This window comes from Heloderma suspectum, chromosome 1 (genome assembly GCF_057233095.1).
Source record: "Heloderma suspectum isolate Gila_16-S chromosome 1, 16-S_ref, whole genome shotgun sequence".
In the NCBI taxonomy this organism is placed as follows: domain Eukaryota; kingdom Metazoa; phylum Chordata; class Lepidosauria; order Squamata; family Helodermatidae; genus Heloderma; species Heloderma suspectum.
The window spans coordinates 312,427,368-312,443,472 of NC_139458.1; positions in this window are offsets into that span (position 1 = coordinate 312,427,368).

Consider the following 16,105-nt stretch of genomic DNA (forward strand, 5'->3'; position numbering starts at 1 on the left):
AATGCAAATACTTTGCTTCTTCAAGTATCGCTGGAACAATCTGCTGAAATGTCTGAGAAGGAAAGTACAAAATTCTGCCATGCTCTTACACATAAACCTTTCCCTTCCCTTCTGTTTTCTGGAGAACCAATCTCTAGAATGCTCAAGAGGTGCTAATTATACCTCTGACAAAGAGCTTACTTGGCCAAGCAGAGGCAACACTGCATTCCTCCATGAAATTAAATCAAGCCAACAGAGTCATAAGCCATGCCTTGTTCTTGGCTTATAACTCTGGCTTGTCTGGGGAGAGACAAGGCAGAGTTCCCGGTTCCCATGTCACAATAAACAAACCACAGACAGAAGATCTGCTAGCACACTGCCTCATTCACGATAAGCCAGAATTCTTTAGCATTCTAGGTTATCATGTGGTGTGAATGCGGTCGATGTTAGGCAGCTTCAACATCGCCCCATATTCTTATTTACTTGTGCATGTGTCTGAATTTGTAGGCTTCATGTGGACTATTTATGTGGGTAAAGACCTGAAATCATTTTTTTGACATAGATTTTCCATTTCTTTTCTCTTCATCATTGTACATATTCCTATTAGACTTTCCTCCTTATCTCTTTCAGGTATTTTTAAATTATAGAAACTACCCATAGCACTATTATCTATGCTCTAATTTTCCATTAGATGTATTTTACTCTCCATTTTTTTAAAAGAAGAAAGAATCATCACAGTAAAGAATAAAGGTAAAAAGCCATGTAATGAAAAAGGATGCCACAACATGAGTAGGTGCCTGTGAATTAGAATATTAGACATTTACAAAACCTTTACATACCAATGTGAAAAATGGTTTAATTTTTCAATTTAACCCTCCCTGTCACTCCCTCTAATAGTGAACTCAAGTGGTGAGTACTGACAGAAATTGAGGCTACTGAAAAACGACAGGAAGGTATCAGCAATGTTGAAAGAACCCCAAGATCTGCAGAGTATTTTTTTAACTTCTAAAAAAAATTCTAGGGGACAAACATTATGAAAATATGCCCAACCAGGATTGATAATCCTCAATAGCCATAGAACGTTGAGTGTTGGGGAGCGGGGGGATAAAAAAAATGAGGTGGGGAATGGAATGCCCTGCTTGAGCTCCTTACAGCTCATAGTATCCTGGAGGATAGCATGGCTGGAAGCAACTGGGACCCTGAACACTCCTGCTAGGAGGTGAGGAAACGTCTTCTTGCAGGTTCTTGTTCTATAAAGCTTTAGAGCACTGTGTTTACAATGGGTGAAATCCAGTTAAGAGGTTCTGCTGATGGAACTACTTCCATCAGCAGAACAGAGAGGGGCCGATTCCCCCTCCCAGCACCCTTCGGTGCACCCTTAAAATCTGCTGTGGAGGGTTGGATGATCTTCTGGAGCTGATTTGGTGGGCACAGGGAGCTGCAGAGGGGAGGAAAGGAAGAGAAACTCTTGTCACGAGAGCAGACTTGCGTTCCTGTGACGTTGGATTTTGCCCCATACCATGAAGTATATAATGGAAGTAGCAACAAGTCATAGATGTTAAGTTAGATCCAGGATCTGTCTTCCATGGATGGAAGGACTGTGCTCACAGAAGGTGCCTCCACCCAGTTTTCAAGGATCTCCCCTCCCCCCTGCAGCACAGTGCACTCCATTCAGTAAGGTCCTCCAACCTTCTGTAGTGTTTTCAGGGGCTGGAAGGACTGCTGTGGGGTGGAGGGGGCAGGGAAGTCCACTTCCACTTGCCCAGTTGCTTGCACCTGTAACAGGATCCAACCCATATATAGCAGAACATGTGAGATAACCAAACTTTGGGAAAGTGCTTTCTTATAATTGAGGTAAGCAATTTGATATCAAAAAGAGCTGAATCCATTTCTCTGTGAATGAGAGAATTGACATGGAGAATTACAGCTCTTCCTCCCAACGCTGCGCAAAAGAATGGATAGAAGAGCAGTGAGTGTTGGAACAAATCTTCAAATTAGATTAATTTAGCAATGCTGTGTGAATTAAATGGAATTGCCATGCCAGAATCAAACAGGGTGCCATGGGAATTAGGCACTTGCTTTCATTAGGACCAGAGAGCTTGAGTACAAATCCTTTGCAGTGTCCTCACAGAAAAACCTATTAATCAGCTTCTGATGGCTCAGCTTCTTTTCCCAAGGAAGTGTTGGCAATTTCTACTCTTAAAAAGTTGTGCACCATAGCAACAGTGGAAAGCGTTTTTTGATTGTTGTTTCTGAAAAAAAACTAGGCCAAGTGTATATTTCTGTAAATGTAGATAGCAAGCAAGGGAATGGTGAATGGCAGCAGCACAAAGCGCAGAGGCCCTTCCACATTAAACAGGGGGTCATTCACCATCAAATCCTATCTGATACTTTGAGATGTGGATAATAATGCATTATGTTATTTTTGTAACTGTTAGTGTTATTTTCTTCCCTGCCTTCCTGGTAAGCACAGCTTTGTAAATTGATGCCAACTTTTTCTACGGGTGATGAGTGTTCCTCTTGAAGCCTTCACACTTCAGACAGATTTTTTCTGCTTGGTAACCTAAGAGAGATTCTACACGTTACAGAGGACCACATTTTAGACCACAAGTGGAAGGCCCTAAAGGCCTTGGTTTTTTTAAATGCTTTCTGCAGCAAAACATTGCTAGCATATTGGATGGAAAGGTTTAGGATAGCCTTCCCTCTGATGTGCTAGGGTTTGGTTCTTTTACATGGGGAACCTCCTGCCTGCAGTCTGACATGGTATAGTCCAGAATTCTGCCATTTCAGTTTGCAACCTCATTTCCCATAATCTGTAGAATCTCTCAGAGGATGCCAGGCAGGGCTGTGAACTCTCAGAGAGAAGCCTATGCCACCCTTGGCAACAGTTTGTACCTATTTAGGGAGCTCTGCCTAATTGAGAACCACAAGCCTTGGGGAAGAAATTAATGCTAACCCTTTTTAAAAATAAACTTTAGTAGGCGTTCAGTATGGAGAATACAATAACACTATTATTCAGACCGACCCTCAGGCTGCGTTTGTGTGACACGGCCACCCATCCTGGTGAACAAGCTACACAGTGTGGGTTCTTCATAGAACAACCCACGGTGAGCCCAACAGCTGATTGGGCTTACTGTGGGTTGTTCTCCTCCTCCTCTCCCCCCGCCCTGTTTTCCAGCCAGCTCTGGCATGTATCCCAGGGGATTTGGCACAAGAATCCGTCTTGTCTTCTCGCCCTGTCCACCTCCTTGCTCAGATCGCAACCCTATTTGCATTCTCCTGTGGGCTTTTTAATTTATTTTTTCAGCCCCCGACATTTGCACAAACTGAGCCGATCGTTTTTTAATGTATTTTTTGGTCCTGAGAATTTGCACAAATTGCTTCTTTTTTTTAATTTGGGGGTGGGTGGGTGGGGTTTTTTGGTCAAGACTATGTATAGACTGATTGGAGTCTCCATCAAGTGCTTTTAAGGGAGATCTACACTCCACCCCCTTTTCACACCTCTCATTCAAAGTTACTGGATTGTCCTTAAAAGCACTTGCTGGTGACTCAGGGAGGGGTGCAATGGAAGCGGGGCACCTCCAAGTGTCAGTGCAACACTTAAAACCCTGGACATCACCTTGCTAAGGGGGTGATGTTGTCCCCATTTCCCCACCTGTTAACGGCTGTCAAATCAGCCTATATGCAGTCTTGTCTTGCATGTGTGTATGCTGTTGGCAATCTCCTTGGTACAGAGTAGAGAATCCCTTTCACCCAGGTATTTGGCATGACATGATGCTGTCACTTTGGGAAGTTCAGCTGAGCACCTGATATCAAGATCAGACAGTGTGGTGTAGTGGTTAGCGTGTTAGACTGGTACTTGGGAGATCTGGGTTCTAGTCCCCATTTGGCCATGAAATTCAGTGGTGACTTTGGGCCACTCACTGACTCTCAGCCTAACCTACCTCACAGGGTTGTTGTGAGGATAAAAGAGGATGGTTGTGTAAGCCAGCTTGGGTTCCTTGCAACAGGAAACAAGGTGAGATATAAATGTAATGAGAGAGAGAGAGAGAGAGAGATGGGGCTTGCATCTTGGGCTGAATGGGAAGTATTTTAGCAAGCAGTCTTGTCATGACACAGTACAACCAACATCAAGAGGCCCTTTAGATATGTGTATCTCTGAATGTGTGCACAAATGTGTGATTTTATGTTTTCATAGAACAATAGGGTTGGATGGGGCCTATAAGACCATCAAGTCCAACTCCCTGCTCAATACAGGAATCCAAGTCAAAGCATCCCTGACAGATGGCTGTCCAGCCTCATCTTGAATGTCTCCAGTGTGGGAAAGTCCACCACCTCCCTAGGTAACTGGTTCCATTGTTGTATTGCTCTAACAGTCAGGAATTTTTTCCTGATGTTCAGCCGGAATCTGGCTTCCTGTCACTTGAGCCCATTATTCCATGTCCTGCACTCTGGGATGATCGAGAAGAGATCCTGGCCTTCCTCTCTGTCACAACCTTTCAAGTACTTGAAGAGCGCTATCATATCTCCCCTCAGTCTTCTCTTCTCAAGGCTAAATATGCCCAATTCTTTCAGTCTCTCCTCACAGGGCTTTGTTTTCAGTCCCCTGATCATCTTTGTTGCCCTTCTCTGAACCCTCTCCAGCTTGCCTGCATCCTTCTTAAAGTGTGGTGCTTAGAACTGGACACAGTACTCCAGATGAGGCCTAACCAGTACTGAGCAGAGGGCAACTAGTACTTCATGGGATTTGGAAGCTATACTTCTATTAATACAGCCCAAAACAGCCTTTGCCTTTTTTTGCAGCTACATCACATTGTTGGCTCATATTCAACTTGTGATCGACAACAGTTCCAAGATCCTTCTCGCTTGTAGTGTTGTTGAGCCAAGTATCCCCGATCTTGTAACCGTGCATTTGGTTTCTTTTTCCTAGGTGCAAAACTTGGCATTTATCCCTATGAAATGTCATTCTGTTGTTTTCTGCCCAGCACGCCAGCCTATCAAGATCACTTCGAATTTTGTTTCTGTCTTCTAAGGTATTAGCTATCCTGCCCAATTTTGTGTCATCTGAAAGTCTGATCAGCATTCCCTGTACCTCCTCCTCCAAGTCAGTAAAAAAAAATGTTGAAGAGCACTGGACCCAGGACTGAGCCCCGCTGCGCCCTGCTCATAACCTCTCCCCAGTTTGAGAAGATCCCATTGATAAGCATTCTTTGAGTCCGATTCTGTAGTCAGCTATGGATCCACCTGACAGTTGTTTCATCTAGCCCACTTTGAGCTAGTTTGCTTATCAAGATATCATGGGGCACTTTGTCGAAAGCTTTGCTGAAGTCGAGGTATATTATGTCGACAGCATTCTCACAGTCCACCAGCGAGGTTACCTGATTGAAGAATGAGATCAGATTAGTCTGGCAGGATTTGTTCTTGACAAATCCATGTTGGCTTCGAGTAATCACTGCATTGTTTTCAAGGTGCTTACAGATGGATTGCTTCATAATCTGCACCAGAATTTTCCCAGGGATTGATGTCAGACTGACTGGTCTGTAGTTCCCAGGTTCTTCCTTTTTAGCCTTTTTGAAGATAGGGACCACATTAGCCCTCCTCCAGTCATCTGGCACTTCCCCCGTCCTCCATGATTTCTCAAAGATAATAGTGGCTCTGAGAGTTCTTCTGCCAGTTCCTTTATTACTCTAGGATGCAGTTCATCTGGTCCTGGAGATTTCTCATTCAAAGTAAATAGGTGTTCCTTGGCCATATGCCTATCGAGCTCAAGCTGCAATCCTTCCCCTTCAGCCTGTACTTCGCCTTTGCCGGGGGGGGGGGGGTCATAGACCCTCTTTCGGGAGAAGACTGAGGCAAAATAGGAATTGAGCACTTCTGCCTTTTCTTTGTCATCTGTTATCATTTTGCCATCCTTATTTAATAGCTGAACCACCATTTTTTCCTCTGCCTTTTACTACGCACGCAGCTGAAGAAAGCCTTTTTGTTGTTTTTAGCATCCCTCGCTAACCTCAGCTCGTTCTCAGCTTTAGCCTTCCTGACTAAATTGCCATCCCTGCAATTCTGTGCTACCTGCCTGTACTCTTCCTTTTCGGGGAATACATTTGTTTACAGTGTAGTGGGCACAGTTGTGCCTTATCCCAGCTATATATTCAGTTACTTGACTTCGCCACAGTGCGTAACAACATATTTAATAATCGTTACTTAGAATCATAGAATAGTAGGGTTGGAAGGGGCCAACAAAGCCATCGAGTCCAACCCCCTGCTCAATGCAGGAATCCAAGTCAGAGCATCCCTGACAGATAGCTGTCCAGCCTTGTCTTGAATGCCTCCAGTGTGGGAGAGCCCACCACCTCACTAGGTAATTGGTTCCATTGTTGTATTGCTCTAACAGTCAGGAATTTTTTCCTGATGTTCAGCCGGAATCTGGCTTCCTGTAACTTGAGCCCATTATTCCGTGTCCTGCACTCTGGGATGACCGAGAAGAGACCCTGGCCTTCCTCTCTGTGACAACCTTTCAAGTACTTGAAGAGCGTTATCATATCTCCCCTCAGTCTTCTTCTCAAGGCTAAACATGCCCAGTTCTTTCAGTCTCTCTTCATAGGGCTTTGTTTCTAGTCCCCTGATCATCTTTGTTGCCCTCCTTTGAACCCTCTCCAGTTTGTCTGCATCCTTCTTAAAGTGTGGTGCCCAGAACTGGACACAGTACTCCAGATGAGGCCTAACCAGTGCTGAGTAGAGGGGAACTAGTACTTCCCGGGATTTGGAAGCTATGCTTCTATTAATGCAACCCAAAATAGCATTTGCCTTTTTTGCAGCCACATCCCATTGTTGGCTCATATTCAACTTGTGATCTACAACAATTCCAAGATCCTTCTTGCTTGTAGTGTTGTTGAGCCACACGTCCCCCATCTTGTAACTGTGCATTTGGTTTCTTTTTCCTAGGTGCAGAACTTGGCATTTATCCCTATTCAATGTCATTCTGTTGTTTTCTGCCCAGCGCTCCAGTCTATCCAGATCACTTTGAATTTTGTTTCTGTCTTCCAAAGTATTAGCTATCCCTCCCAATTTTGTGTCATCTGCAAATTTGATCGGCATTCACTGCACCTCCTGCTCCAAGTCATTAATAAAAATGTTGAAGAGCACTGGGCCCAGGACTGAGCCCTGTGGTACCCCACTCGTTACCTCTCCCCAGTTTGAGAAGGTCCCACTGATAAGCACTCTTTGAGTCCGATTCTGTAGCCAACTGTGGATCCACCAGATCGTTGTTTCATCTAGCCCACTTTGAGCTAGTTTGCTCATCAGGATATCATGGGGCACTTTGTCGAAAGCTTTGCTGAAGTCGAGGTATATGATGTCTACAGCATTCCCACGGTCCACAAGGGAGGTTACTTGATCAAAAAATGAGATCAGATTCGTCTGGCAGGACTGGTTCTTGACAAATCCATGTTGGCTTTGAGTAATCACTGCATTGTTTTCAAGGTGCTTCCAGATGGATTGTTTTATCATCTGCTCCAGAATTTTCCCAGGGATTGATGTCAGACTGACTGGTCTGTAGTTACCAGGTTTCTCCTTCTTACCCTTTTTGAAGATTTTTAGACAGTGGTTCTGAAAGTTCTTCTGCCAGTTCCTTTATTACTCTAGGATGCAGTTCATCTGGCCCTGGAGATTTGAACTCATTCAAAGTAATTAGGTGTTCCTTGTCCATATGCCTATCGATCTCAAGCTGCAATCCTGCCCCTTCAGCCTGTACTTCGCCTTTGCCAGGGGGGTCATAGACCCTCTTTTGGGAGAAGACTGAGCCAAAGTAGGAATTGAGCATCTCTGCCTTTTCTTTGTCATCTGTTATCGTTTTGCCATCCTTATTTAATAGCTGAACAACCATTTCTTTCCTCTGCCTTTTACTATGCACGTAGCTGAAGAAAGCCTTTTTGTTGTTTTTAGCATCCCTCGCTAACCTCAGCTCGTTCTTAGCTTTAGCCTTCCTGACGCCAACCCTGCAATTCTGTGCTACCTGCCTGTACTCTTCCTTTGTTACTTGGCCTTCTTTCCACTTCCTATATGTGTCCTTTTTTGTTTTCAGGTCATCCTTAAGCTTTTTGTGAGTCACATTGGCTTCTTCTGTTGTCTTCCACCTTTTCTTCTTGTTGGAATAGTTTGTAATTGTGCCTTGAGAATTTCCTTTTTTAAAAGCTCCCACCCATCTTGGACTCCTTTTCTTGTTAGCGTTGCTTGCCATGGGACCTTACTGATCATTGTTCTGAGTTTATTAAAATCAGCTTTCCTAAAATCCAGGGTACGCGTTTGACTACACTCGGCTTTTGCTTCCCTTAGAACCAAGAAATCGAGTACAACATGGTCGCTTTCCCCCAGAGTCCCTGTAACTGCTACTTTATCCACTAAGTCATCTCTGTTGGCTAGGACCAAGTCAAGGATAGCCGATCCTCTAGTTCCTTCCTCTACTTTCTGTAGGAGGAAGTTATCCACCACACAAGTCAGGAATTTCCTGGAGGGGCCATGTTTTGCAGAATTTGTCTCCCAACAAATATCGGGAAAATTGAAGTCCCCCATTACTACTACATCATGCTTCCTTAAAACATTGGCTATTTGCTTTTCAAAAGTTTCATCCTCGTCTTCTCCTTGATGAAGAAACTTCACCTTGATGGGTGGCCAGTAGTAGACTCTGACCACAAGGTTTCTTTTATTCTTTGCTCCATTTATTTTGACCCAGATGCTCTCGATGGGGCTACCAAGCTCATCCTCCGGTATTTCTGTGCCGAGATATGTATTTTTCACATACAGTGCAACCCCACCTCCCTTTCTGTTCCTCCTGTTCTTTTTGAACAAGTTATATCCTTCAATTGCTGTATTCCAGTCATGAGAGTCATCCCACCAAGTCTCAGTTATACCTATCAAGTCATAATTTCCCTCCTGTATTAAGAGTTCAAGTTCGTTCTATTTGTTTCCCATACTCTGGGCATCAGTATATAGACATCGAAGACCATGTGCTTCATAGTCTGGCTTTCTTCCTACATGTGTCTAAAGGCTATTATTGGGCGCTGTCAGAGCTGTTCTCTCCGTTGCAGTGCATGCGCCTACATCCATTGTTATTCCCAACATTACATCTCCCTTCCCCTTAGGATTCAGTTTAAAGCCCTCCTGATGAAGTTCTTCATGCTGTGGCCAAACACATTCTTCCTATCCTTTGTGAGGTGCAACCCGTCCCTTCCCAACAGCCCATCTTCCAGGAAGTATAGCCCATTGTCCCAGAATCCAAATCTCTCTCGTCAGCACCACCTTCGTAGCCAGTCATTCACCCGGAGTATTTTTCGTTCCCTTTCTGTCCCTCTTTTAACTACTGGAAGGATGGATGAGAAAACTATCTGGGCCCCAAAGTTCTTGAGTTTCCTTCCCAAAGCTACAAAGTCTGACGTGATTTCTTCGTAGCTCCGCTTGGCGGTATCATTTGTTCCCACATGGATGAGAAGAAAGGGATATCTGTCAGTGGGCTTTATGAGCGCAGGCAACCTTTCAGTCATGTCTCTAATCGTCCTCCCGGGAGACAACATACCTGGTGAGTCCACGGGTCTTTGCGACATACTTAGGTCTCGATCCCATGCAGCAAGGAGTCTCCCACTACTACCACTCTTCTTCTTGTTGTAGGCCTGGGTTTCATCGCCTCTGTTTGACTGACCTTCAGCCTCTTGCTCGCTCTCATGTAGGTTCCCCTGTGATTCTTCCTCTACAGGCTGTCCTCCAGTCTCATCCGCAAGTACCTGGAATCGGTTCCACAGCTCCACTGCTTCCACTGGTGCAGAGTGGCGTCTAGTTCTTCTTCTCCTAACTGTCACCCTTTTCCAAGGAGTATCCTCTACTCCGTTTTTCTTCACCTCAGCATTTCCCACTGCCTCATCTTGCTGTTGCTCTTCAAGCTTCTGGTCTTCCCTTTGCTGCTGTAGTTCCCCCATTCTGTCCAAGAACTCTTTGTGTTCTCTTATTCCTCGGAGGTCAACAGTCGCTGCTCCAGTCCATTACTTTTTCTTCCAACAGCATGAGGTGCAACCCGTCCCTTGCCAACAGCCCATCTTCCAGGAAGTATAGCCCGTGGTCCCAGAATCCAAATCTCTCTCGTCGGCACCACAGTTGCACTTGTTGCAGGTGTAGGCCATGTTGTTCTCAGGCAAGAAAACAAACATTGCACACACTGTCCTTCCATTGCCTCTTTTCCCTTTTTGTGTCTAGCTTTGTGATTGTTCTAGACTAGCCTGTGCCTGCTCCTCTACTCAGTAGAGGTTAAAAGCAGAGTCCTACTCTTAGACTCTGTCTCCTTTGTCTCTTTTGTCTCTTCTACCACTGCAACTCCCCTGGCCAACTCCTGTTTGCTCCCCCTGTTCGCTCAATCTCTGGGAGCTTGTTTGTTTCTGTAGTCCCTGGACCAGCTGGAGCAGCTTGCTCTGCTCTGCTCTGCTCAGCTGGGAAGCGGGAAACAGACTGAAGCTTCCTGCCCACTCAGCTGCTGGGAGTACTTAGGCCACACACACCCAATTCAGTTGGAGCTCTCAGAAGCACCTGGTGAGCTCACAGCCACTCGGATAAAGGGCAGCCCCCTGGGCTTCCTGCAGCCCACTTACCTCTTAGCCTCTGTCTCCTTTGTCTCTTCAACCACTGCAACTCCCCTGGCCAACTCCTGTTTGCTCCCCCTGTTCGCGCGCTCTGGTCGCTCGCTCTCTGGGAGCTTGCTTGCTTCTGTAGTCCCTGGACCAACTGGAGCAGCTTGCTCTGCTCTGCTCAGCTGGGAGGCGGGAAACAGACTTCTGAGAAAGGTCATTAACAAAAAATGTAGGCAATTTTTGAATAACTAAGTTTAAAGTGTTGCACTAGAGTTTGTAGTAACTCTTACAACTATGCATATCTTTCATGGTGCTCATTGTCCGTTTTAAAATCGCCATGTTTGTGTTACTTTTACTCTGCATTTCTTTTGAATTGTAGTTCTCAGGCCGAGAATAATGCAGAGTGACCCAGTCCGGAGATCCAAACACATTCATATCCACACAAGGATATCTTGCATGCACTGACTTTCTCATTCATTTAATGGAAGGACCAAAATATATGGATGTTTTCCTTTGCAAATATGGATTGGATCCCTCCATCTCCACTGGAAAGAAAGAGGAAGTTCTTTCAAGGGAAAAACTCTGTACATGCATCTGTAGACTCTGTCTGTCTCTCTTTCTCTCTCACACACATGCACGCACGCACGCACCAAGAAACATATCCTTACCCCCAGGGTGATTATCTTCCTTACGTAGCTTCCACAATCCTTAATCCACCTTTACCATAGATCTCTGTACTCTTTTACCAAATGTCAGAAGAGCAATGTGCAGATGGATTAGATCAGTGATGGGTTGCAGATGTGAAGGTGTATGGGGTTGCATGTGTGAATGTGTGTGTATGTATGAACATGTATGAATTGGACTGTGACCCCCTGCCCACTTCTGGCTTGTAGCTCCCAACATACTTGTCCAAGCTAATTCGGCCCTTTGGGCAAAAAAGCTACCCCATGCCAGCATCAGACATTGTGCCATACATGAAGCTGGGTTTGGTGAAACCTTCAAACATACATTGTCTCTGGGCACCTGGCATGATATTTGTAGGTGCTTGTGTAGGCCATGCCCTGTGCATACATATTTCTTCTTTGGACTGCAGCAATAATGCTCTACAATACAGCATTTTAGACTACTCTGGGGAATGTTTTAAATGGCTGCAATAAACTGAAAGGAATGAAGGAGTGTGAGCTGGTGTTGGTGTTAGAGCAGTAATAACAATAGCTGCATTGAATGTGAAGACACCTCAACTAGTGTGAATGCTAGTTAGCTTTGTCACTAACTGAAGTGGAACCAGGGCTTCTAAATGTAAATTTTCTGAAACATTGACCTTGAGCTAATGGAAGTTTTCATGCAATTTTGTCTAGCCTGGGAGCCAATTGCAGCCTACTGCTGATTAGGAGATATTGTTGAGCTCTCTCACACTGAAATACACATTCTGTTAGCTTTCACAGAGAGTCAAAACCTGTAATTTTCAAAAGCTTCATCCCCTAATACTCAGCCGTACTTAATAAAGGAATCTTTATGGCTGCATTTATTTTTAAACTCTTTCCACGTTGCCGGAGAGAGAAGGGGGGGAAAAGATAAGATTTTCAAAAAGCAGAAAACTCAATCAAGTCATGACAATGTTTGCATATGTGATAGAAACTGCAACCCTTTGAAGAGACTGGGGTGGAGGGGCGGTTGTGAAGTCTAAAGTGTTTTAAGTAGTGAATATAAAATTAAGCTTAATTGTTTCCTTTCTGAGCAGCACTGTGTCTGCATGGAAACCATGGTAACTGGGATGGCATATGCTGGTACCTATTTCCTGAGTGATAACAGTGAATGTAGAGTAGGCATTGCTCTTGACAACAAAGCCACGCTAATTGGAGTTCACAGAGTGTGTCCCACAGTTCCAGCTATTTTTCTTGTCCCATGCCAGAAAAGGACACTTTTTGTGTGTTTTATAGGAAAACCTCATTTTCAATAACAAATCTTTTAAGGATATGATGATATACAAAAGATAAATTTGAACAAAACAATTCAGTTGGATGGCCATAATATAAAGCTTGGGTCCCTTTTCTCCCACAGAGGTTTGGAACTTCATGACTCATTCCCACTTAACATGTTGAATGTTCACTTTAATTGTATTAAGTTCTGTGTGCAGACTATGATTCTGTGGCATGATGCAGAAGACAATCATAATGTGGTGGTAGGCACAGAATCCAACTTGTGAAAAACGTCAGCTTTCATTCTTTTTAAAATAGTATCTTTGTACCTCTTGTAGCTGTGAAACTATGCTTAAAAGGATGTGGGCCCCCTAAAACCTCAGGAACAGTGAAGCAAAGCGGGGAAAGGGGGCAAAATAAGAGTTCTAGTAGTAGGGGCATCGTCAGCATCCTGGGTATCTCCTTGCCTGTCCCCATGACTAGCAAAATCAGAATAAATGTTAAACAACAGAGCCTTGCGTCACCATAAAGACTGACAATTTTTATTATGGCATAAGCTTCCATGGACTAGGAAGTCACTTTATAAGATGCATAAAGTGTTGTTTTAAGTTGGCATAGTTGAGGGCGAAGTGGGGAGAGGGCTTGCAAGCAGTGAGGATAGAGGGAAATGCAAGTAGAGACCGTGGCTATTACATTTATCATTGTGAAGTCATCCTTCACAAAGCAATGGTGATAGCAACACAAATATCCTGGCATTGGTGAGCTTATTAACACCTGTAGTGGGATCAAACCTATTATCTTGATTTAGACTATAGGTAAATTTATGGTTTTGACCTGTGTTTAGTGAACTGCCCACAGATCTTCAACTATTGGGTGGTAGATAAATTTAGTAAGTAAGTAAAATGAAGCTATAAATAAGTTTACATCCTTTGCAGTCATTTCAACAATTCTTGTAATAACACTACATGACTTGTCTTGGTTACCATAGCTTTAAAAGCTACCTCAATATAATATTATGATATATTTGAAAAGAGAGTTTGATTTTTTTAAAGTTCTCCCAAATTTACCTTAACAAAGAGAGTCACAAAATAGGTTCTGCCATTATAAGCCTTAAAGTTCTATTGCTTATAAAAATGACACCTGTGGAACTAATAATGTTAAAAATTGGCATCCATGATCTACCTGATGAGGTCTACAATTATGCAAACGAATCCAATTGCTACTTACCCTCCATGCACCCACAGTTTTCCTTGGTTAGCAAAAATGCCCCTCATTGTCATGATCTTGCATTACCTTATGAAGCATCTAGCCTTACTGCTAGAAGAGGGCTCCATCTCACGGTTTAACCCATCCTGCCAGCTACTGATGTAATCAACAAAAGGGCATGGCTCAGAGGAGGATTCTTCTAGCAAAACAGTTAAGCTCAGATGCTTCATAAGGCAATACAGAGGACCAGGCCAACATGGGTGTCTTTGCTGGTCCCATGCACTCCATACTCCCCATCTGAATTTGGGACTGAAGGATGAAGGAAAAGTCTGGTTGCACGGAGGGTAAGTTGTAAGCAAGAACCATTTGTTGTGGCGAAGGGGCTTGCGTAACTCAGTGCTATGCCGTGCAGGGCCACCCAAGACGGACAGGTCATGGCAGAGAGTTCTGACAAAATGGGTCCACTGGAGAAGGAAATGGCAACCCACTCCAGTATTCTTGCCAAGAAAACCCCATGGAACGTATCACAAGGCTAAAAGAGATGACGCCGGAAGATGAGCCCCTCAGGTCGGAAGGTGTCCAATATGCTACTGGGGAAGAGCAGAGGGTATTTCCATGTAGCGCCAGAAAGAGTGAAGCAGCTGGGCCAAAGCCGAAAGGACACTCAGCTGTGGATGTGTCTGGTGGTGAAAAGAAAATCCGATGCTGTAAAGAACAAAATTGTTTAGGAACCTGGAATGTCAGATCAATGAATCAAGGTAAGCTGGAGGTGGTCAAACATAAGATGGCAAGATTGAACATCGACATCTTGGGAATCAGCGAACTAAAATGGACAGGCATGGGCGAATTTAATTCAGGTGACCATCATATCTACTATTGTGGGCAAGAATCCCTTAGAAGAAATGGAGTAGCACTCATAGTCAACAAAAGGGTGGGAAAAGCAGTACTGGGGTACAATCTTAAAAATGATAGAATGATCTCAGTACGAATCCAAGGCAAACCATTCAACATCACAGTAATTCAAGTCTATGCTCCAACCACTGAGGCTGAAGAAGCTGAGGTTGATCAGTTCTATGAAGACCTACAACACCTTCTAGAACTAACACCAAAAAAAGATGTCCTCTTCATCATAGGGGATTGGAATGCTAAAGTAGGAAGTCAAGAAATCACCAGGATAAGAGGCAGGCATGGCCTTGGTGTACAAAATGAAGCAGGACAAAAGCTAATAGAGTTTTGCCAAGAGAACATGCTGATCATAGCAAACACTCTTTTCCAACAGCACAAGAGGCGACTCTACACATGGACGTCACCAGATGGTCAATATCGAAATCAGATTGATTATGTCCTTTGCAGCCAAAGATGGAGAAGCTCCATACAGTCAGTAAAAACAAGACCTGGAGCTGACTGTGGCTCAGATCATGAGCTGCTTCTTGCAAAATTTTGGCTTAAATTGAAGAACGTCGGGAAAACCACTAAACCGTTCAGGTATGACCTAAATCATATCCCTGATGAATATACAGTGGAGGTGAGGAATAGATTTCAGGGATTAGACCTGATAGACAGAGTGCCTGAGGAACTATGGACGGAGGTCCGTAACATTGTTCAGGAGGCAGCAACGAAATCCATCCCAAAGAAAAAGAAATGCAAGAAAGCAAAGTGGCTGTCTGATGAGGCTTTACAAGTAGCTCACGAAAGAAGGGAAGCTAAAAGCAAGGGAGAAAGGGGAAGATATACCCAACTGAATGCAGAGTTCCAGAGAATAGCAAGGAGAGACAAGAAGGCCTTCTTAAATGAACAATGCAAAGAAATCGAGGAAAACAACAGAATGGGAAAGACTAGAGATCTCTTCAAGAAAATTGGAGATCTCAAGGGAACGTTTTGTGCAAAGACAGGCATGATAAAGGACAAAGAAGGCAGGGTCCTAACAGAAGCAGATGACATTAAGAAGAGGTGGCAAGAATACACAGAAGAACTATACAGGAAAGATCTGAATGTCCCTGATAGCCATGATAGTGCGGTCACTGAACTTGAGCCGGACATCCTAGAGAGTGAAGTCAAGTGGGCCTTTGGAAGCATTAGTAACAACAAAGCTAGCGGAGATGACAGTATTCCAGCCGAGCTATTTAAAATCCTAAAAGATGATGCTGTTAAAGTGCTGCATTCAATATGCCAACAAATCTGGAACACTCAACAGTGGCCACAAGACTGGAAAAGGTCAGTTTACATTCCAATTCCAAAGAAGGGCAACGCCAAAGAGTGTTCAAACTACTGCACAATTGCGCTCATTTCACATGCCAGCAAGGTGATGCTCAAAATCCTACAAGCTAGGCTTCAGCAGTATGCGAACCGAGAACTACCGGAAGTACAAGCTGGGTTTCGAAGAGGCAGAGGAAC